This window comes from Malaclemys terrapin, chromosome 14 (assembly GCF_027887155.1).
Source record: "Malaclemys terrapin pileata isolate rMalTer1 chromosome 14, rMalTer1.hap1, whole genome shotgun sequence".
In the NCBI taxonomy this organism is placed as follows: Eukaryota; Metazoa; Chordata; order Testudines; family Emydidae; genus Malaclemys; species Malaclemys terrapin.
The window spans coordinates 19,955,140-19,980,323 of record NC_071518.1 but is presented as its reverse complement, the minus strand read 5'-3'; the positions used below and the strand labels follow the sequence as shown (position 1 = coordinate 19,980,323).

The 25,184-nt window shown below is 38.0% G+C and overlaps 1 long non-coding RNA gene across 1 annotated transcript; it reads right to left on the bottom strand.

Moving 5' to 3' along the window:
- Positions 1-227: 227 nt before the first annotated feature.
- On the bottom strand, positions 228-25,081 carry LOC128848869 (uncharacterized). The gene is made up of 3 exons (XR_008447115.1): positions 25,009-25,081; positions 15,653-15,982; positions 228-643 (listed from the first exon to the last, which is right to left on the bottom strand). It is a non-coding gene; the product is annotated as an uncharacterized LOC128848869 (long non-coding RNA).
- Positions 25,082-25,184: the final 103 nt, after the last annotated feature.

Sequence of the window (25,184 nt, the reverse complement as noted above, 5' to 3'; positions counted from 1 at the left end):
CAGAAAATTTCCTCTCTGATCACTTTGTATTGTACTGGAAGCTGAATCTACTTATAGAACATACTTTATGTAAAGTGCAGGAGAATGGAAGTGGCAGCCTGATTCAGTGCATTGCAATGTTCATTTTGCAATACAGGTTTTAATAAACGTCTACTTCTAGTGAAGTTATTCTGTTTAAAAAAACAACCCTCAAACAATGATTTTACTGTAAATGGGTTCCACTTTAATTTAAAATAGAATAGCATGAAGACGTGAACAACTAACCTCATCTTCTGCTTATTTAACCACAAATATATGAGTTGTTTTTGTTGACTGTCAGCTGTTTGTTGCGCTTGCTGACATGGGCTATCCCAAATGTCCACACATTCTAGACATGTTTTTAGTGTTTGGTTAGTTTAACTTTAAATCATTTATGTTTATGGAAAGCCACAAGGCAGCCAGTAAATAAACACAAGCAGTTGTATATAAATGATATATTATATAAATCTTTAAAACCCAGACAAGAATGTGTCAAAACTAAGGGTTCATTCATGAGTGTTTGGAGATGAACATTTTTTAAAAATGTAGTGTAAGCACCTCTTCCATTCAGCCTTGTTGTGCTACATATACTCCTTTTTTGTTGTCCTCCTTCCATAAGGATGGTCTATTTAATGAGAAAAAGAAAAAAAAGACATTTATCTTTACTTGGAAGCAAAAGAAGATGGTAATTTCCATTTACTATGAACAGCTGAAAGAAACTAGACCCTGTTTAGTATCTTGAGACTGTGTATTTAATGGCTACTCTAGCAATTTTCAAAAAATCTTCCACTAGGTTATTACCATTAGTTTTCCTGCACCGGTGATAGCAACAGTGGGAGAGCAAGAGGAGACACAAAACCACCTGAACCCTCGATGATGATGAGAAGCTAATGCCTGAGCCCAGTCTACACTAACACTATCAGTGTTGGAGCTGAACTGCTGGTAGTGAAACTGTAGATTTCCTGATAATTGCTAGAGTAGACACAGCCCATTGTGCTCTTTGACAACCTCTGTACCTTTGAAGGATCATGTCCGATCAGTCTTATAAGTCCTGATATTAGTGAATTAGCTCTTGAAAAACACTATAATATTAGCACTCTTCACTATCCCCTGATCAGTACTCCCTTCCCCTTTCCATGAAGCATCTCTGTCACATCTGGCATGGCACAAGCCTCTAGACATGAAGGACCAAGTGGTAACATTGGATAGCATTCCCCTTCCAAACCAGACTAATGAATCCCAGCTGATCTCACTTACAATCATAGCTGTTCCTCTTTTGCCCACAGTATGGTATAAAGGAGAATCTACACATTCAGTCAGGCTGTATTTCTTGAAGAGTCCCTCAGTTCTCTACTTGTCACTTATTTTGGATCCTACTTGCCGCAAATTTAGCAAACTCCTTATCCCTGCCAGCTGTGACACTGACAATGGAAGCATCAAGCTCCTTTTAACTTATTCACCAGTGGCAATGCCACTGAATACATTGCAATAGCCTCTTCATTCATTTTACTGCCTTCTTAGTCCTTTAACATAGTTCAGTCTTTTCCACTAAGTTCACAAACTACTGGCAACAACCAGAATCTTTATCATAACTGGGTCTCCATAATGTAGCTGGAATTCAGTGTTATTTCTTCTTGGCATCCAGCAGTAGTAACTTGAGAAAAGGCAGTGTGTCAGCAAATTGTTTTTTACCTTTGGAGAATTGGCTAGGTTTAAAGGTGATACTACCTGAGTGTTATTAAGGCATTTTTCATATTTTTAAAATACCCATGTTCCCCTTTCATGATAAATTCCTGGAAGTTTGATTGGATTTCCCAGTGAGGAAACACATTTTTAAAAAGTAGTGGATAATGAGTACATGAAAAAAAAAATGAATGTTTCTGCATCTGGATTACTTATGCGAATCTGGTACTACCATAGCAAATCAGGTAACTGTACATACCAGGGAGTACTTGTCATGCAAATAGCCCTTTGCTTTTGCAAATATCCTATTTTGCCTAGCTCAGTGCATTTTTTGCATGCACAAGACAATCTCCATTGTTTGAAAGTTTTTCCCAAAGTTTTGTACTGTAAGTTTTAAAAGCTTTTTTTTTTTTTTTTTTTTTGGGGGGGGAGGGGAGATGGTAGACGTATGAAAAGAATCCTGTCAGATGCACAATTGCCTGTGCCCATAGTGTACAGACCTGACGGGAGACCCTCAGCTGGTGTAAATTGTCATAGCTCCATTGACTTCACTGTCTCCTAGAAGCTCAGCTCGTCTATCTCTCCTTCATCCTAGCCCCTGATTCCTTTCTTACCTGTACTATCTCCTGCAGACCCTTCCCCACTAGATATACAACCTGACTGGACTGCCCCATCAGCTGCATAACTCATTTGCAAAGTGATCTCTGATTTTGAAAAGGAGAAAGTCATGGCAAATTTACCATTGCCGTGTTAAGGAAAAACGGGGAACAAATCTGGCTTTCCATGACTTCTGTGACAATGTGACTCATGTAACATCTTATTTACAAATTGCTAGTGATGAAATCACAACGAGAAGGATCGTAAGAGGTCAAATGACTGATATTTTTAGAAACATTAATTAGTGAGTATCTGATCTGGCAAATTCTTACTCATATATGATCAATCCTCACTCATTCCAGTAGTTCATTGATTTCAATGGTCCATCTTATATGAGTAGGCATTAAGGAAGAAATTCATTCCAGTGCAGAGGAGTGGCACTTAAGTCTGATGTAAGTCCTGTTTGGAGAGCTGAAATGGGACTTCAGTAGTGCATAGGAATTGTCTGTACAGGAGGAGTAAGGGTTGGAGGAACTGGGCCCAACATGTTAAGTGCTATTTATTATATTATTATTGCTTTGTGAATTTCTAGCAGAGAGAGACTGGAGCTGTGAAGTTCACATCCAAACTTCCTTTAAGTTATAGGATGTCAGATCCAGGGTTTTGATTTGGGTCTGTTTCAAATGTCCAATTATTGACAGCCATACTCAGTATTCTGTTTGCAGGCTACACTGCAAGCTGTCAGAAGAATTTGTATTATGGTCCTTTCATGAACAGTCTAAAGAAATGTAGTTTTCAATACTAAAAAGAACAGAATCACTCTTTATAGGTAAGATATGTTATTTACACTACGGGGATTCATGTCAGTACATTTTAAAGGAGGTTGTTTGGCTGAACTTATTATTTAGCCGCCAAGAACGGAAGTGAGAGAGAAGAGCCGGTGAGAATTATTGGACTCTGTGCTTCAAACTTACATCATATAAACATTTATAATATGACTTTTATTTTCAGTTGACCACTTAGGCAGTGTTTTCTTTGCTGCTTTTTAGCTGGCAGATGCTGTTTGGGGCCACTTCTTGGCCTCCCTGTGAGGCCAAGAGACCCAGAGAATGCAACTCTTAACTGCATCATATCTGGAACACATGCACAAAGAGTGCTCATTGTAGCCTTGTCCCAATAACAGCCAGCTACACGATTTTAAAGACATCCTTCTGTCCCTACTATCATTGCTTACTCACACTGACCAATGGTCCCACCCGGCTTTCTCAGCATGTAATGATGAAACAATAATCATGCACAAGAGAGCTAGACATAGGCTGATCTTTCCACTTCTACTGTCAGCCTCACAGGAAAAATGAGGCCTAGTGGCAGAAAGATGTACTTTAAAATTTTGTCTTCATTTATCAAAAAGGATCTCAGTTCTAAGTATAAAAACTTCCACTGAAGAATGATCATATATATTTTCTTAGCCACTTGTTAACTTGGGATGGGAAGCAAAGTCTCTGTGCAAAAACCCAGCTTCCGGGCTGGCATAGGGTCATACAAATTGCTTTGCTTTCACAGTACGAGAGAGCATTGGAAAAAGTCTTTTAAACTGAAGAATCAAACTCTTCCTAAATCAGACAAATTATTTATTGGTTTTTACTGCATATTTTAACAAGAAAAACAACTTGAATTGGGGAGGAGGAGAAGAATGTGAGGTCTTTGTACTGTTTGCAGATTGCTGATAATGCTAGTTATCTGACCTACCACATTGAGTGAGTTCCATGTGCTTTTCTCAACATATTCTGTGGTTCATAGGTATGCAACTTTTTAGGCTGTAGTCATAGCTTACAATATGTGTTTTTTCCCCAGAAACCTCTAGTTAATGCTCCTCACTGACCCTTTTATAATCTATAGTTTTTGCTCACACCCCATAAGTAAGGGAGTCTTCACTGAAAGTACCTATCAAAAAAAGAAATCTGGGAGAATTTCCAAGATAAGGCATGCATAGCAGAGAACTCTGGCAGTTTTTCATCTGGCACAAATTTTTTATTTCAAGTTGGCTTGATCTTTGGACTATAATAAACAGTGATTTGCATCTAACAAGTCACTTTTAATACCTTTGACCCTGACAATGTGCATCTACTTTGGATTTATAGAAAAATCCCTAACTGAAAAGACAGTGGGTCACACACTGATGTAATACTGTTTAACTATGCTTCTCCATTTAGTATTTCTATTGAAACATGAAAGATGAGGCCTATGTTTAAAACAAACATCTAGCAACTTCAATTGCTCCATATATTTTAAATTTTGTATAGGACAGTCTTTACATTCAGATCCACACTATTTAATTTATGTGGGCAGAAAGGCCTCTGTTTCTCTGAACCTTTAAGAATTTAAGCAATATAGTACTACAAAACTCAGATTGCATTTAAATAGAGGTTGTATGCCACTCTCAAGGACTCATTTTAATTATAAAGAAAAAGGTGTATGTGTGTAATAAATAAATAATAAAATCTCCTATTCTTACCTGCTGGCTTTCTCTTTAGGAGAAAGGTGGTAGGTTGGGGAGGTGATGACAGTGATCAGGGCCTTGTAAAGTAACAATGAAACTCTGAGGCCTGCATAGAGCTTGATTAAAGAGCTCTAGAAGGTTACCTGCTTCACAAGCCCAAATAATAGTGTTTGTTCCTCTCACTTCCAAAGGTTTGCACAGAGAACATTTCAGAGTAATCAGGCTGTGATGTTGGTTTTGGTTTTTAATCTTGTTCTAGCTGCAGTAAGATCACCTCATTTATATTTTAAGTACAAAGCCAGTTCAGATAAGCATGTGAATTCTCCTGAGATCACTTAAATTCCTTTTCATAATTTAAAACTAGTCTCTTGTGGGGTTTTAAGGTTTTTTTATATATGTTTGTTTCCCTTTATACTTGCCAGTAAATCAACTTATTCCAGGATTTGAGTTACCTAATCAATATTGGGCAAACACAGCTTTAAGCTCTAGTTTATTATAATCACTGGGTTTGTAAAGAAATCTAGCTATTGCTGTGATTATTTGTATTACAAAAAGAACTAGATTCATCTGTTTAAAAAATAAATGGATTCTGGTTTGTGAAATATTTTCTTTAGCAGACTTGCACTTTCACGTTAATTAAACCCACGATTTCTCCTAATACACCAGGGGTCGGCAATGTTTGGCACGCGGCTTGCCAGGGTAAGCACCCTAGCGGGCCGGGCCAGTTTATTTACCTGCTGATGTGGCAGGTTGGGCCGATCGCGGCCCCCACTGGCCGTGGTTCGCCGTCCTGGGCCAATGGGAGAGGCGGGAAGCGGCGCAGGCGAGGGATGTGCTGGCTGTGGCTTCCTGCTGCCCCCATTGGCCCGGGTTGGCGAACCGCAGCCAGTGGGGGCCGCGATCAGCCGAATCTGCTGTGTCAGCAGGTAAATAAACTGGCCCGGCCCGCCAGGATGCTTACACTGGTGAGCCGCGTGCCAAACGTTGCCGACCCCTGTAATACACAGTACTTGTACTGACTTTCAGCACTCAATGACATTAAGCTTCTTAGCTTCTATTGTTGTTGTCACCATGCAGAACATCTGTTGCTCAGTAACAATTCTTTGAGTCTAATATTTTTGGCTTCTCCAGATTTTTTAAAATGAGACATTGATCCCACTGAGGATTTTGCTTTTTCATTTCATTTCAGAAGTTTGGGAGACTTAGCACCATTTCTGTCTAAAGTTTAAAGTACACTATGCTGTTAGGTTATATGTGGGATATGGGCTAAGTCCTGCTTCCATTACTCATACAAGCACTCCTATTGAAACTAAAAACACTGCTCATGTCAATAAGGTGAGCAGGATTTGGCCCAAAGTTTATAACTTTTATGTGAATTTACAGTGATTATATATATATATTAGGATTATTAATAACCATCATATTAAAAATACACAGGCATCCGGTCATTTTAAATACTTTCAGGTTAATCATACACAGAAAATAAATTAGATTTATGTTTCAGCTGCTGAGGTGAAGTCAGTGAAACATTTTGCTATGCAAAAATTAGCTTCTTTTGAACACTTAGCAAAAAATGTGCCAGATGTTCAGACTAAAATACCAGTTATCCAATTTTCTCGTGTAAAGTTAATCTCTTCTTAAATTTCAACCATGCTGTGTTATGTGAGGTTACGGCGGGAGTGCAACATGAAGGGATGTGGTAAGCCATATTGTCAGCAATGCAATGGAATGGTTTATATTTGAATGCGGAAATGCATTTTCAGTTCTGTTGCCAGGACAATATATACATTTTATGTTCATTGGTAAAATCCACCAGATTTCACAAGCAGTGATGTTCAAGAACAAATTAACACTGGCTGGGGCCAATGCCATGTCTTTCCTAAAAATACTGCCTAGGTATTAATTCATATTTGGTGAAGTGCTCTGAGGTCCTGCAGTGAAAGGCAGAAGAGTACAAAGTTGTTATGATTAATTAGTTAGTGCTTGTGCAGCACTTTGAACATGTAAAGTGCTATAGAAGAGTGATGCCAAATATTATTTATTATTTGCTGCTTTTGCCCCTGGCCTTCCTTACTCGATCCCCTCCCAATTATTTGCTGCCCTTACTAGTCACAGAAATGCAGAGATTTTAAGGCCAGAAAGGACCAATGGGCTCATCTGATTTTGTCTGCATGGCAAAGGCCATCTCCTCACACCAAATGATCCCTGCATAACTTTTAGATTAGCTGGAGCATATCTTTAAAGAAAAGACATCCAATTTTGATTTAAAGACTTCAAGTGACAGCAAGTCTACCACATCCCTAGGTAATTTGTTCCAGTAGCTAATTACATACACTTAAAATTTTGATCCTTAGTTTTTGTCTGAATTTGTCTAACTTTGGCTTTCTGCCACTGGATCTTATTATGCCTTTGTCTGGTAAACTAAAGAGACCTTTACTATCAGAAATCTTCTCCCTACATAGGTACTTATTGACTGTCTTCAAGTCACCTCTTAGTCTTCTCTTGGATAAACTAAAAATATGGAGTCTTTTTAGTCTCTGATTGCAAGGCAGGTTTTTCAGACCTCAAATCATTTTGGTGTAGGTCTTTTCTGAACCTCCTCCAATTTTTAAAGCATGGACACCAGAACTGGACACAATATTCCAACAAGGGTCTCACTAATGCTGTCGATAGTGGTAATGTCACCTCTCTACTCCAATTTACTGTGCTGGTGTTTGGGGAGAATGGTAGTTGGCTTGGGGACAGGACATGTGTGAGTGCTGGGACAGAGACAGAGCCAATGTAGTGGGGAGTGCTCCTCCTCCGGAAGTACTGTTGGAGTTATGGGGGATGGGTTGAGAGAGGCCATGGTATTAATAAACTCAGTGTGAAATATTAAAGCTAGAAATATTTCACTTAGATTCATTCATCACTTAATGCAGTTATCAGATTTAAATATAGGAGGCAAATTCTGGTCTCAATGGCCCCCCAAATGAGAACAACTGGGTAATGCAAAAGTGTCAGCTCATTCCTACCAGGAGTATGAATAATATATATATTGTGTGTGAGATTAGGTCCTGTTGCTGAGAACGGGGTGTATGAGCTGACATATAGACCATCAAACATCAAACTATCAAACAGAATTTGGCTTGGAGTTTTCAAGCTGTAAAATGAATGATATTATAAAATGATTCTTCCATTGTCCTTTGAAACTGTGCTGTTATTTGTGAATGGGCAGCTGCTTCTCTCTCTCTCTCTCTTTCTCTCTCTCGTTTCTTCAGTTCGAACTATGAAAGAGGATACTTGTGCTGCTCTGCAAAACAATAATTGATATTATGAAACAGTAAATGTTTTTTGAAATGACAGTTTTGTTTTCGAATTTTTTGTCTAAAACAAATGAACGTATGTACAGTAACTTTTCCTGTACTGTAGTGAGCATTCACTTTGAACATCTGCATTTGCATGTCATGCTTTTTGTGTTAAATGGTTTGTCACCGCTAATTTGCATCATTTGACTTCAACTGCTATTTACAGTCAAAAAAGAGAAATTTTAACACTGACATTTACTTAAAATGTGCATCAAACTAGATTTACTATAAAAATAGTCATTTTACTACATTTGACTGTATATCTGTTGCTGGTAATTTGACAATAAATGTACATTTTTTCTTTCATTGACTGAGATTAGTATTACCAGCTTGTTGAGGGTTTACTACAAATAAATGTTCTCAGTAAATAGAGATGAATGAATAGTTATTTCTAAATTCAGTCACTGAAATATTGTACTATAGGTATACATTCAAATTAATAAAGTTAATTCAAATTTTAAAAACTGCTTTAATGCTAAATAATTGATATGGTTCATTGTGGATGTAGCAAACTCTATCTCAGTGATAAACTAGATTTAGGCTAGATTTTTTTTTTTTTTCTTCAATATGGATAGTTGAAGTTGGTAATAATCATAAGTAACTAAACTAGAGCTGGCTGAAAAATGAAAACTAGTTTAATGAAAAATTTAGAAATGTTGTAGTTTTTTTTTCTTTTGAAGTACTTCAAATTAACCTACTGTACATTTTTAAAAAATCATGAATTTTTTAGAACTGTTTATTGAAAACATCAAAAATATGATGTTTTTGATACAAAGGTTGAAAAGTATTAAAAGTTACTATTTTTCATGAGAAATCTCAATAATTTGTTGTGAAAACAGTTTATTGAAAGGCTGTTTTTCAATGAAAAAAAACTTTGCTTAAAAAATTCCAATAATAAACGAAAGAACTCCTCACTTTGCTAATGAACTGTACTAAAGACGCACCTTTTACTTCTAGTGCACTTTTTTGGTGCTTAGGTTGGCTGGTAATTTCATTTTTAGCTGGCAAGACATTTGAATTATACCAATAAATCTTAACAGGTTAAAACATATGTTTCTCAGTCTGCTTGAACTCTACTCTGGTATACAAAAAACAACGAATTCTATTCTGCTGAACAATTATTCTGTTTTAACTACGAACTCGTCTGGTACACAAAAAAGCATGTTAAAGTAAATACATGAGGATTTTAGCAGCAATGTTAACTTGCGCACATTGTGCACCTTATTTATGTGATGGCATATGTTTGTTAACCTAAACAATAATATATTCAGTCACACATTTCACCATAAAACCAGTAGATAATACTACTTATGTGTGGTGTGACCTAGATAACACTTACAAAGTGCATTAGGGTTCTGTATCCAGGGGAAAAAAAAGACTGTAGTATCACTGTAAGTGATAATTATCTTGTGAGTGAGTATCTCACACTATAGCTATAGCAACCATTGTGTCAAGGGAGAAGGGAGCAGCTGCAATTCTGCCTGGTCTTTATGCTGATCATATAAGGAGCAGGGAGCCATGTAACCTATTCCTCTCTACCGCTTCCCCCCCATCAGGGCCAAGCAGTTATTCAGTACCAGGACTCTCGCAGTTCTGCATGCAGAAAGACTGCAGGCTTAGCCTCTCAGGGGACTTTTGGCTAACTTCTTTCAGCACCAATTCCCCTTAACACTGCATGTAGAATCTGCAGTGGTTTAAATTGGGAAAGGTCATTACCCAGTAATGGGTTTAGTAGTGTCTAGCTGAAGGTTCGAAGCCCAAGCTGAGTAGCTGAACTCATCTGTTGTATCTAGTCATACTCAATAAGGAATCAACTTCAAGTGAAACTGAAAACCAAGAGCAGGAAATGTGTTTTTATCCCTAATATTTTCTCTGATATAAAGTTCCATTACTGAAGAAAAGGGAGGAATCTGGATGCTTTAATCTCGTGGACAACTGGTTGATGGATGAGAGTGCCTTAAATAGAACAACCTGGAGCTAGGCCACCTTTGATTTTTTTTAAATAGTTTATAGCAGGAAAAAGGAAGCTCTCTATGTTTTTAAGACCTGTTACGAGTAATAGTCATTTAAAACAAAACAAAATTACTTTTTTTTCTGACAACCCTAATAGATCAGCTTAGCATATTTAAAAACTGACCCAGTACATGAAAAATAACTTGCCATATTTGTGAGAGCTTAGTTTCAAGCAGATTATAAGTGTATAGTTTCAGCACAACATGTATGAAGTTTGGGAAGATCTCTGTTTCTCTTAAATCCAACTACGGGGGGCGGGGGGTAGGGGAAGAATCCTATAAATCTTTATCTCTAATACAATAAAACTGTAAATGCAATAGTATCAGAGACTACAGTGTTGCGTGCTCACAAAGTATCAAAGCCAGATTTCAAGTTGCAATTAAAAGAAACAATGTGCCTAGAGGGACTTTCCTTGCTGTCATTATTGCAATGCCAACCATTAAACATGGGGGCTTTGAAGTGACAGTTACATCAGAATATGATTCGCAATTCCTAGTCCCAGCTCACTCAAGTCTCCAGTGTACTGAGGCTGAGATTAATGTGATCTGGTTACCACTTTATTCGTCTCCTGTTAGTCAGCCGAATAAACCTAAATTGAATTTGATTTCATTGAGCAACCAGAAGAGCATCTGTAGGTGCTTATATACTTTGGCAATCATATCTTTTGTGTGTCAGCATATAGTTCTCTTCTTCCCTTATCACTTAAAATAATGACATTTTCAAGACTTCTGGGCATATAAAATTGTAGGATGGCATCTGTGTGTGTACTATAGTCAAATAGTTAGAGTAGAATATACCAGCTCCCAACATATCTTAGTTAAGGTAAGAATGCAACACTATTAACATAATGTACTATATGTTTCTGGAAACTATAATATTTACCAGATACAAAGGTTTTACTGGTGTTCACATGGGACTACCTGCATAACTCACGCTTGGCTTCACCAGTCATGAAAATATGTGGCTTTCCCAAACTCACGCTGATAAAATCTTTATCACCTCATGCTATTCAATAATCACTCTATCTATATACTGTGTAATATATATATAGACAGACAGAGAGGGAGAGAGAAAACAACGCATTGAATAGGATTAAGAAATGACATAATTAATTTATTGTAACTGATTAGTCTGATTATGCCTTTGAACACCTTTAATTCACTGAAAGTTCTTATGTGGACATATGTAAAATCTCAACCTCTAGAAATAAAGAAAATTCTTGGATTGCCTCACCCTTTGAATACATCTTCAAAAGATATTTCTAATCATATATAGGCTGCTAATGTGGATATAGTGAAAATTCTGACACCTGGGCCAGACTCCAGATACATTGTATAAAAGTGTAGAGTGAAAAGGAAATGAGCTAATAGTCACTAGTACTACTCATGGACGTTTATGCCAACATTGTCCACTATGGTCTGGATTAATCAAAGGGATAACAGCTTTTTTTTCATTAGTAGTAAGCTAACTAATAAACAACATTCTTATTTGCTAGCTACTTTAATATTTTCAACAGCTACACTCAGTGATAAGTTTGGATTTTCTCTGTTTATATAAACCTGGTTCCTTAGCAGATAACAGTACAATTCAATATTTATGGAGTGCTGGTTTTCTGTAAATATGGAAAACTGGAGGTTATTTCTAGAATGGTTCATTAAAATGAATAAGGAGACATCACTGAAAATATTAAATCTGTTCTACCATCATCTTGATTTTTATATATACAATTTATGCATGTAGTGTGAAAAAGGGACTTTAGTGGTGCACAGGCTGTGTTGGCCCTCTGAGTGGAAGTGAATGCCACCTGTAAGTTGTACCATTGAATTCAATAGGACTATTCACATGCATAATGTTACATGTGTAAGTGTAAAATCAGGACCTGCTTTGCGTGAAGTTACTCTCATAAATTAGTCTTTAGAGGTTCAGGATCTTAGTTCATAGCAGGAAAACCTTCCATTTTTGTACAAAAAATGGAAAATATGTCATTATATATTTTTTTATTTGTTATATAGCGATGGAGGTCTGGAAAAGAGTTTTTGTAGGTGAACTGATCATGTTAATGCTGCTAAGATTTGTGGTGTTAAAGATGTACTAGGGCACCTTGAGCAGGTGTCTTTTTAGTTATCTAAATCTAAATAAATACAATAAGTGATGGCAAGGTGCTTGGACTTTTATAGTACAAAGAAAATGACACAATACCTGTTCTACACTCTGCACAAGTGATACAGATCAGACACACAATTAAACAGTGGGCCATACATGTTTCGGCTTTTGTTTTAAAATATAACATCCTCCTTTGATGGATGGATTGTTTTTGAAAAGCTTTTGGATCAAGTGTGTACTGAGGAAGGATTTGAACGAATGGCAGATTAACACATATGGGCCAGGGAGACTTTCCATGCATAAAGGGGCAGCACAGAAGAGCCAAGGAGATGTATACAAACAGCTGGGTTGGCTGGGAAGTTTGTATATTATTTCAGAAGAATCAAGTATGAATATTTTCTGGAGTCATGGGTTGAAAGGTTGGCAAGGTCATTTCAGCATTTCATTCCTCCATGTTAGACAAATGCTAGAGTTCCATTAAGTTAACTCTATGTGGGTCAGGCTCCTGTCTGCTTTATGTGGCACTTTCCATTCCCCAGCTACTGAGTAGTATTCTGTGTGACAGCTGACTGCTGCCTTTGCACGCTGGAGTGAAAGCATTTCTCACATTGCAGTAGGTATATAGGTTTTAAAGCACTTTGGGAGGAAAGGCACTACGTCAATATAGACGATTAAGAATGAAGATTGCTATTTATGTAATTAGTTAATTTACAGTAATTGTATGCATTACTGGGCACCACAGGCGTACCGATATTGGGCCATCTGTCTGACTAATCTATCCTGTTTAAAGATATAGGTTAATTATGAGATTCACAAACATAACACAATACAATTATCACAATATAATGCAATGCTATTAACATGTTTAAAGCAAGTTCTTAGGCTTATGGGTCATTTAACCTGCCATGAAAAGTGAATACAAGAGTATATTGTGTGCATGTGTGTGTGTGTGTGTGTGTGTGTATGGAGATTCTGTTGTCTGGGCCACTTCAGAATCAATGGTACATAGTGGTTAAGTGTGTTTTTGGGAAAGTAGCAACGGAGGGTGAAGGAGACCCAATAACATAACTTGGTAGCCATATTTGTTTAGGATATGGAGCGTCTTTAGTCTTGCAGGCCACAATTCAAGAACGCACTCAAGTGTATGCTTAATTCTATCTCAAGTCTCATTGACTTCAATGGGACTTAAACCCCTTTCCTAAATGGGGACTGTGACGGGTTGAATCACAGAAACCCCCTTGGGAGCTGCCACCCGATGTACCAAGACTACTTCTATTCCTGTTTTCCCTGCCAGCTCAGGACTCCAGCACCCTGTCTTGCTGAGCCAGACACTCCCGTCTGCTACAACCCAGACCCAGATCACAGAATTACTTGCCCCAAAGCTGCAGGTTTACCTGAAAACAACTCACAGAAGTGTGCTTGTCTTTAGCACTCAGATGCCCAACTCCCAATGGGGTCTAAACCCAAATAAATCCGTTTTACCCTGTACAAAGCTTATGCAGAGTAAACTCATAAATTGTTCACCCTCTATCACACTGATAGAGAGATATGCACAGTTGTTTGCTCCCCCAGGTATTAATACATACTCTGAGTTAATTACTAAGTAAAAAGTGATTTTATTAAATACAGAAAGTAGGATTTAAGTGGTTTCAAGTAGTAACAGACAGAACAAAGTAAGTCACCAAGCAAAATAAAATAAAATGCGCAAATCTATATCTAATTAAACTAAATACAGATAAGATCCTCACCAGTTCCAGAATGCTCCCTTTTACAGGCTAATCTTCTTTTAGCCTGAGTCCAGCAATTACTCATACCCCCTGTAGTTACTGTCCTTTGTTTCAGTTTCCTTTAAGTATCCTGGGGGGATGTGGGTGGAGAGGCTCCTTCTTTAGCCAGCTGAAGACAAAATGGAGGGGTCTTCCAGGGGTTTAAATAGACTCTCTCTTATGGGTGGAGACCCCCTCCTCACCCTGTGTAGAATCCAGTCACAAAATGGAGATTCGGAATCACATGGACAAGTCACATGCCCATGCATGACTCAGGACTTGCAGGTAGCAGCCATTACCCACATGCTACCTTGAACATCCTCAGGTAGACTTATGTGGATTGGAGTCTTCTAAGCTCTTTTGTCTGTTAAGTGCTCCCTGATTGAGCACCTAATTTGCACATTCCCTTCCCAAGAAGTGACCAAATGTTCTAACTAAGGCTACTTAGAAATCAAGCAATTATATAGCCAATGTTCATAACTTTGAACACACAAATGATGCCTGCATACAACTAGGATGAACATAACCAGTAGATCATAACCTTTACATATCAGAGGGGTAGCCGTGTTAGTCTGAATCTGTAAAAAGCAACAGAGGGTCCTGTGGCACCTTTGAGACTAACAGAAGTATTGGGAGCATAAGCTTTCGTGGGTAAGAACCTCACTTCTTCAGATGCAAGTAATGGAAATCTCCAGAGGCAGGTATAAATCAGTATTGAGATAATGAGGTTAATTCAATCAGGGAGGGTGAGGTGCTCTGCTAGCAGTTGAGGTGTGAACACCAAGGGAGGAGAAACTGCTTCTGTAGTTGGATAGCCATTCACAGTCTTTGTTTAATCCTGATCTGCTGAGCTCCAGTTCATTTGCAAATTTGACACCATCAGATCAGGATTAAACAATGACTGTGAATGGCTATCCAACTACAGAAGCAGTTTTTCCTCCCTTGGTGTTCACACCTCAACTGCTAGCAGAGCACCTCACCCTCCCTGATTGAACTAACCTCGTTATCTCCATACTGATTTATACCTGCCTCCGGAGATTTCCATTACTTGCATCTGAAGAAGTGAGGTTCTTACCCACGAAAGCTTATGCTCCCAATACTTCTGTTAGTCTTAAAGGTGCCACAGGACCCTCTGAACCTTTACATAGATATGTTACATGGCATATGTAGCAAAACCTTTACATAGATATGTTACATGGCATATGTAGCCTCTCCACCCACATCCCCCCAGTTATAACATACATACACTTATAAGTACCCACCCATAAAGCCTTAGGGGGTACACTGTCATGGGGCCCCCAAAAAGTTCATCATCAATGCATTGAGTTCTATGCAAGCATTGGCAGACCCAGCTGATTCAGACTGAAATGGAGGAGGGAGGCGAGAACGGAAGTGATCCCAAAGGGGGAAAAAACTGACTTTGCTGGCAGTTTTGGGTTCCACGTGTAGCTGGGAGATAAGGAGAGGGAGTGGTAGAAATCAAGTGGATCCTCCTACTCCAGTAATTTATTTGAAAAAATAATGTGTCATGCAGCTTGGATTGTTGCTGTGCCAAAAGAAATAGGGCAGAGTATTGCTTCTCTTCTTCCTCTTTGTCTCACTTTTTTTTTTGTTAGCTTTCTTACCTTTGAGTTAGGCTTCCTTGTGCAGTTGCACCTGGCAGATGCCTGAATTTTCCTGTCTTATTGCCAAGAGGCCACTGTTTCTGTGCTGTCTCTGTCATTTCCTCTGTGAGGATGTTCCTACTTCTCTTATGTTTCTCTCCATTCTTCCCTCTCCTGTCCATGTTCCCTCTCCCCACCTGCCGTGCTGCCTGGCCTCGGTGCTCTTTTGCTGTCTCTCTCTACATCACTTCTTCCAGGGTATATTTATCATTCCATTTGCAACTCTCAGTTGCCTGGTCTCCTTTACTCTCCTCAGTGGCTGTCAAGTAGCTCCACTAGGCATGGCATCACCTACAGGGGAAAATGAAGAACTACAGTTCCTTCCTTCTGAGCAATAGGTAGTGTTGAACACTCCAAACAGTTTCAGTACAACAAGAGGAAGAATCAATCGTGTCATTGGAAGGATGTCAGGTAATCTGGACAATTGGCACCCCTGAGTTTTAATATAGTGTGCTTAGGTTGCCCATCCTAAGTCTGGGTTTAGCATAACATAGTAAAGAGTGCTTTCTATGTGGTCAGTATAACAGATGTTCACATCCACACACAAAATTAACAACAACGTTAAGATTAAAATTTTACCAAAATAAGAAAATTCAGAGCTCAAATTGTATCTTACCCTGTTGTGCCAAAATATTACAGATTCTGTGTTATGTAAGGTCATGCTGCTCTGACTGTGCACTTCATGTATCTTGTGACGTTGCAATAATTGAAAAGTGTACCTAAAATGCCTAAAAATAGCTTAAAATATACAATTACTCTTCTCCTCCTTGCTCATTCACTATGCATACCGAGAAATATGTGGATAATGGAGGTCACTGTGGGTTACTGTGCGTTAAGGTTACTGTGTATCCAAGTGTTGTAGGTGTGAAAGACAGTGTTATTTTAAAATGGTGTGAAAAATTAAATTGAGACTTTTAAATTGTTTTCAGAATTATTGTGCCTTTAAAATTAGCCCTGTATTTGGGCTTTGAAGTCTACGTTAAAACACCTATGGGGTTTAGATTTAAAAGGGTTTTTGTTGAAACATCTCTATTTTCAGCTCATAATTATTTATGTATTTTTGTAAGAGTATTAAAGGTAAATGAAACTTCTTAAATGATCTCCTGTAATCCAAAATCTGCCTGAATGATCAGTAAAGTGCTGGGTAAATTAAATCAGGAATCATACTGCAGATCTGCCAATAGGGTGCTGCAAATGGATCTTGCAGTGACATCTTAACATAGCCTTCCTTCAATGTGTGTACAAAAGGCAAAACCTCCACACCTAACTTCTGCCACAATAATTCTAACCAATTTATTACTTAGAGTGTATGCTCCTTGGGGCAGGGTTGTCTTTCTGTTTTATACACTACCTAGCATTGCACAGTTTGTACAGTGCATAATACAAAGTGGTCCTAGTTCATGACTTGGGTTCCTAGGCAGTATCAGAATACAAATAATAAATAATATTTAAGAATTTGGTTAGGAGTCTCTCACCTGTCAAATTCAATCTGCCCAGATCTGGATGGTGAATTCTATTGAATAACACTGAGTTCATTTATTTTTTAAATAAGATACTCTCTTCTCACAGACAGGACAGGAGACATTTCTGTGTGTCTTATGCACAGGTACATAAACTTTTTTTCATATCTCAAATGAAATACTGCTAATGATTTGAGAATAAATATTTTATTACAGAGCACAATGCCACTAGATTTGATACATTATACAAAACTTTACTTCTCTCAAGGATCCATTGGGCTAAAAGACATAAAACAAATATATAAATAAACACAATGTTTGATGGAAAACAGATTTTAGGTTTATCCGCTTCGCTACAAAAATATTTTGTGCTCCTTACATCTTTCAGATGCACATTCCATAAATCGTTGATCTCTCTTAAATAGGATAGTCAAAGGAAAAAATAAAGATTTAAAACACCAAAACAAAAACACACATAGAAGGAGCTGCTCTGAACTCCATATGCTGTCTCTCTTAGTTGTTGCAAAACTAAACTGATGACAAAAGAAATTATTTAGCAGTATGTGATTATTGCAAAGTATGAAAGGGATGGATTATCTACTTGCCTCTTCAATATAGTGTGAATGTTATACAGATGACTCCTCTGAAGTCAACATTTGTAAACCTAAAAAGCCTTCTGAAAGCTGCTAGGCACTGTAAGAAAGCTTTTCCACTCTAATCTGTGGAATTCTATTACAGGACTGACAAATTAAATGGTTTTATGTCAGATTAAAATCAATCTTCATCAAGGTTCATGATCAGCTAAATAGTTTTTAATTTAATGGCACCATAAAAACGTGGAAGTAGATTATATGATTTTATAGAAACTCCCTAAATCAGGCTCAAATCCTCCCTTTCCACAGAAAAAAAGCCCTAACAAGAGAAAAATGTCTTAGTGACTCTGCAGATGTGAACTCAGACTTACACTACATTCTCCTATCAGGGGCAAGGAGTTTGTATTGTAGACAGGGTAACAGAGCCAAAAGATCTCTGGGTTTTGGGGTATCAGTGAGGAAAGAAAACCTGCCTGCACTGATTCCTAGGCCCACCTTTCCAGCAGCATAGTTCGGGGACCGATCAGCAACCATGCTGACAACAGCTCCCTCCGTCCCCCATGACTGTACCATCTTCCTCTCCAATGGAATAGAAGTCATGATGAGGGAATTAACGCTGCAGGCTGAACCATCTCAATTCCTTTGCTTGTGTGTCCATGTAAGGAAGCAGGATTTACCCCTTAATTCTAAAATAAATTGAAGTTTAAGTAATCCATGTAATTTTCTCATTAGTAGGTTTAATATAACAGAGAAGTGTAATTTGAATAAGCCCGATCTTGCTAGTTTCCTTGGGCCTGATCCTGAGGGGAGCTGAGTACCTCTCTTTTCCACTGACTATAATGGGAGCTGCAGGAGCTCTGTACCTCTCAGGATCAAGCCCCACATGGAGGACTCCCCGTGGATATGAGATGATGCAGGCTCAATTGCAAGATCAGGCACAATATGTACAGTACAGGAGGCAGACACTGGCTAAGCATCTGCTCATTTCTTTTCCTGTTGCTTAAACTTTATCAACATCTGTGATCTCCTGCATGATAAATGAAAAGTGAAAAAAGGATTAGACGTGGCATCATAGTCCTCACAATGAGGACAGACAGCTTCTTGGAAGGATGTTCTCATAAACAGAGTGCTGCAGTAGGCCCTGTGATTATCCTCCTCCAGATTTGTTCTGTTTCTTAGTAAAAGAAAATAGATTTTTATATAATTATTGACACCTACATAAAACAGATTTTAACTGACTAAGGTGCTGAGCACTTGCAACCTCCACTGCAGTCAATGACAGTGTCAAAGTTTCAGCAGATGCTGTTGTGGCTTTTGTGCAATAGGAATGCAGACACATGCAGCATGGAAATATTTTTGATCTGGAGGTGTGGTCCAGGGAAAGGTGGCGGGGCACTTCTTCAGCCACCTTTGCAGCATCCGGATTCTGATGTAACCCTCTGTATAAATAAATGCCTGGTGGCCTCCCAAAGAAGTGTGGGATGTGATGCAACCAATAGACTCTCCATAGAGGCATGTGCTATGCAGATGTCCTCATCAACCCCCTAAGGTGGGCTTGCGAGGAGAGCACCATGGGGCTGCTAATGACAGACCTACACTGCTTGTGCCAGGGGAATTCCCCCTGATCATTTGTGGTGTCTTTGTCTGTATATACTACTGAGTTGAGAACAGGGGACAATACCTTTCTCTTTGAGCTAAGAGAGAGAACTTCCTGTCTCTATTATAGTTCAATCTTTTAAATAAAATGATTTTGTGTTTAATTTTGATTATTTTTTTTAAGAAGAGGAATAAATAAGAGAAATCTTTTCCTGCAGTTTAGCTATCCTAAGAGTACCACAATCTAAAAACTGCAGTCATGGTGATATCTGTGATTTTTATATTGTTTAACTCTTTTGTTGCAATGAGGCATGTCATCAAAGTTTGGCCCTGGAGTCAATTCTTCCAAAAGGTATCTACATCTATTTGCTTAGGTCTCTTCGTTTTTTTTTCTTATTGCTGGTGGAATCAAAGGGTTCATCTTGATTCTATTCAGGGAGTGGTTTAGCTTGTGTGTCTGAAGAATAATCACAAGACAAATGTCTAAAAACAATAAAACTTGAAAGAGGAAGTTTAAACCACTTCCCAGTTGAGACTACACAATTCTGCTGATTCACATCTGTGCAGAATGATAGTTTTTCACTCTGTAGCTTTTGGATCTCTAAGATTATATTAACAGAGGAATGCAATAGGACCTTCCTGATCATATAGCACAGTAATCAAACATAAATTCTTTAATTTAACTTAATTATCTTTTCAAGTTTCATCTTAAATTTTAGCCATTAGCTTCCTTTCTTGCCATACTCTATAGAAATAGCCTCATGTTATTCAAGATGCTTGGGCAGAAAAACCGCAGTTGCTGATGCACCACAGTTTCTGAAAGGACATATCAACGGTCACACAGATACTGAGCATAACTTAGATTGAAATTCACCCCATACAGCATATAAATGTTTAACCGAAATAATCAGTTAGCCAGATAGAATAAATGCCAGCATGAAGATATATAAGGGCGTTTAATTTAGAGTTTGGCATTTGACTAGTCCAAATGTAATTGGTCAATTGACTGTTCAATTATTGTCAAATGATGTAAAAGTGGTCAAATATTTTAAATCACTAATTTAACAGAAATAACAGTAACGAAAAAGAGTAAGTCTCCAATTGGCTTAGCCTTAGATAGATACTTGTGCCTCATTACAAATACATGTTACTTAATTGAGTTATTTTAATGAAAAACAATGAAATTAAGTTCTAAAAAAAATTCAATCAAAAAAGTAGGTCACTGCCTGTAAGAGGGCATTCTTGCTGGAATATTTGACTGTGTTCAAACAGCAGGTGGTCAATTGACATTATTTCACTGGTCAATTTATCAGGTTGCCAAACCTAATTTTATTTACAAAGTCTCAAAACCGAGGCCTGCATAAAGGCAGCTGCTGGACAATCTTTGCCCTTTTAACCTAAGGAAAAAGGCCACAAAGAGAACGTTCAGAATGTAGAGTTATCTAATGAAAATAGCCCTTGGTGGCGCAAGATACAATTACATAAAAAAGGAACTTCCGACATTCTCACTGTCCAATTCCATAACACTGAAGAAAAGCAGAAAACAGTAATTATAAATTCACCACCATCTTTGAGAACCTGATCTTATGTATGTTTTTATAACATTTGCTGGTTGACTAAAGTGTCATCATTTGGATGGAGATGCAGTCTATACAGCTTGATCTTGCTCCCATTGAAATCAATGAAAAAAAAATCCAATGACTTCAGGGGAAAATGTTATTGGGCTCATGCTGAAACCTATGTGGCAAAATCCTTCCCTGGCTGGTGCAGTGAGTAGTAAGGAAACACTGTCCAATGCACCCTCTGAGTATGGGAGGAAGTCATGGCGGCGGCTTAAAGTGGAGGTTGAGTTGGGAAGAGCTATTTGGTGCCATGGGTACTGGAATAATATTTTTATAGTGGGGGTGCTGAGAGCCATTCAACCAAACTGTAAGCTCTGTATATGATGGAAACCACTTCAAGCCAGAGGGTGCAGCAGCACCCGCAGAACTCCTAGTTCCAGCACCTATGTTTGGTGCTTCTCTGAGCAGAATGAAGTGCACCCCCACTCAATCTTTCTGCTGAGCAAAGCATAGATTAATTACTTAGAAGACTAGAATTTTTGCATGGGCGAGGAGGCTTCCTATATCATTTTCCATCCTTTGAACACTCATGTAAGAGAAGGCAGGATTTAGGCTCCATCCTCCATTCCTTCCTCAGAGAGAGATCCTTAACCCCCATATAAGGTAAAGAAACTTTGAACGAAGAACCAACAAATGTGTTACCGGCAGGGGAACAGAATTCCCCCTCCTTCAATCTGAGGTCATCAGCACCTATGTAGTTATTCCATAGTTACCAGTACAGCTCCTAGGTGTAGTAATAGCCATAACTTGGCACGTACCCCTTAAGCAGGGTTTGTGGCCAGTGAAGTATGTGTGTGTCCCCCACGGTGGGGGGCACACCCCACCCCACCCCAGGACATTCCCACAATCTTCTTGTGAGTTCAAGCAGAGTGGATTGCCACAGAGCTCAATTCCCTGGCAGATGGAACTGTAATGTCTCTGTGCACGATCCTGCTTTCTGGCCTCCTTATACAGCAAGACCAGAATGGTTCTGCTGTTGTTGGGGCCTTCCAAGTACATGGAGGGGACCTGGGGATTTCACCCTATGCAAATACAACTGGGTTAGTTTTAACCCAACAAGCGAACAGCATAAAGCTTCAAGGCAGATTGCACAGCCTAACATGGAAATTTTTGCTTTAGTTTAATAATTCATTGGCTTTTGGCAGAAATTCAGGGATAATTTTACCAAGGGATGTGTAAAATAATCATCAGTTTGAATTCAGATATTTGGGTCTTTCTCGATGTGCATGGTTATATCGTTTGTCATCATCTGGGAATTATAACTGCTGTTTTTGAGAACTTTTCTGAGAACAAGGCCTTAAGTGTTTTTTCATCTGCACTCTTTATGTCCAAGTTTAATTCTTCTAAATGCTGCTGTACTTCTACAGTAAGATTTATGGGCCAGATTTTCAAATAGTTACTTATTCAACTGTGTGCACACTTTTTGGTGAGAACAGAGGCAGGGCTTTCAGATTTTCAGATGAATGGCACTGTTTAACTTTTACAAAATTATTATGATCAATACACATGATCTATACTGTTCTCTATAGGTTCTTATACCATACTCATCACTGTAGTATCTGAGTGTCTTCCACTAGGGCATTAAGCAACATGACTAACATCTATCACATGTTTGCAGCTCTCTGTGTGTATGTCCTTCGAAACAAGAGGAAAGACTCAAAATATTATAAAACTTGCATTCAATTTTACTAGCTCTCCTTCAAAACTAGTATCTGTAAAGGAATCACTAAAATAGCAGAAGTAAAAGAACTCTGATTGCAGAACCTCTCCTAGGACTCAAGTTAACTCCCTCATTTCTGGGTCAGGACTAATTTAAGCTGCCAGAAATTTTGTTGGCTCTCGTCACTCCTGCTAAACTTTTATACAATTAATATTCTCAAATCTCAGTTTTGAAAAACGTTGTACTTTACAGTTGGCTCTGTGTATGCCATATCATTATATACACTGGCAGATTTTAGTCACTGATAGTTACTACTGTATGCGCAGAAAAGACTAACAATATTACCAATTTTTCACTCCTGATACTAGGTACTAGAGTTTGCAAGCTTGCATAATGTTCCAGGATTGTAATATTACACATCTGGAGATTTACAATACTTTCTTATTGATACAGAACAAGAAGTTCTTTCTGAATGAAATGATGCAAGTTTGTGAAGATCGTTGATCTCCACTACATAATCCTCAATAATCTGATTCATGTTTCCCTGCTGCAGGATATTAGTCATATTACGTATTATAGAAACTTCTTCAGAAAAGGAGCAGCAGCACAAATTCTCACGTTCCTAAGTAACTCTTGAACTGTTTCTAGTCAAATAACTTGAGCAAACTTAAAATAAGAAAAAAAAATGGTTGCTTTTTTTCAGTCATAAAATGTGTATTTTTACATTTGGCTTTTGGAATAGCTTGAAAAGAAAAAGTCATGCCCATTATATTGAGTTCTTCCCGTAAACTCCCTCAGTAGTTTCATTGCCAATATTTTTGTTGCTAGTCCCCATGGAAACTGATACAATGGTTTTCAAATCTGTTTTTTTTTTTTAAAGAAAGGACCATGCAAAGTCCCATATCTGCCATTAGAGGTTTTAGCTAATTGAAGAGATGTACTATTGCTGTGCAAGTAGGAGACAGACTTGACTACAGAGCTATATTTAAACAATTTTGTTAAAGCCTTCGAGCCTCACAGATTAGATTAGAGCTGGTCAAAAATGTTTTAATGAAAATTTGAAAAATGTTGAAAAACAAAAATATTTTAGATCTTGGGACAAAAAAATGGCAATGATAATTTGTCACTGTTGTGTTTTCTTCACCTGCTCTCTCTCTTTCCACATTTTCCAGTGGAAAAATGAGAAGAGGGAGACAAAGCAAAAAATGAAAAAAAGTCTGGGGATTTTTTTATTGAAAAATCAGAAATTTTTGAAAAAAAATTCTCCACAAAAAATTTCATTTTAAAAAAGGCCATTTTTCATCAAAAACAAGTTTTGAGTTAAACATTTTTTTTTACCAGTTCTATAAGTGAAATAATTTTGTAACAAAATACAGGTCTATTTTTTAAAAGCAAGCATGTGCAAAAATGCAAATGACTATCTCAGTGTGCAAGTAGCCTAGTGATTTAAGCAGCAGCAGGACACCCCACCGAAGACCTTTTGAAGGTATGGACTGGAGATGTTCTATCGGTATCCCTTCAACAGAAGATGAGGGACGTAGCCACAAGAACCCAGGAGACGAGCCTTGAGAACCTCCATGAAGGCTGATGGCAATGTTAATAGGGAGTAGAATTTGTTGGTTAGTGGAAAGGAGGGAGGATATTTGAAGGTGGAGGTAGGTTAGGGCTTGGCAACCTGATTTCAAGGCTTTAGTTAAAACTATCGTATGGCCCTACTCCTGACTCTCCTGCTGTAAGCACCAACCCACTAATTACTAAGGCTTCTCCGCCTTTATAAAGTACTTTTTGATCCTCAAATTAGATGTTCTATGTGCACACTGATTAAAGAATTCTGAATTTCACATGTTCATTGGCAAATACTGCTGCTCTTCAGTGCATGATGTTTTGTCATTTTATATAGAGTACATTTCTTATAACATGTCCTGCCTAACACTAGCATTAGTTGACTAACCTTAGCCAGTAATTTGTGCTGCATTAGAACACAATACCCTGTTTTATGAGATTCTTTATATGTGGTATCCTAGAAATAATATCTGGAATGCATTGTAGATTTTATTGTTAGTGAAGTTTTATGTTGGTAATAAAGATCTACCAGAGAAGTAATTTTTTTATTAAATAGCAAGGTATAATTTTGTCCATAAAATACTCCAGGTAGATGCAGTGGTATAAAATAGATTTTTTTATTGTTTACATTTCTTATAAGTGTTTGTGTGTGTCTTAGAACACATAAAAGCTACCAGAGTGACAGCACAGGAGACTGTTGTGCTCTTTTTATCTACAGAGCAGGGCAGACCGGATAGACAGTAACACCAGAACCACACATAACCCTTCATAGCCTCATCCTTAATTCATATGTAAAAGCCAAAAAGTAATACAGTTTACATACCCAGGCAGTCCTTGGTGTGTCTGCTGAAACAGTCAAAAAGCATGTGAAGTGATGGTGGTTTTGTGATATAAACACCTGTCCAATAGGCACTGGACTGAGACCACCAACACACAGGTTAACAACTTTTATTAATTAACTTAGCTGGATTTGAGCTACTGGACTAAAGGAACCTTGCC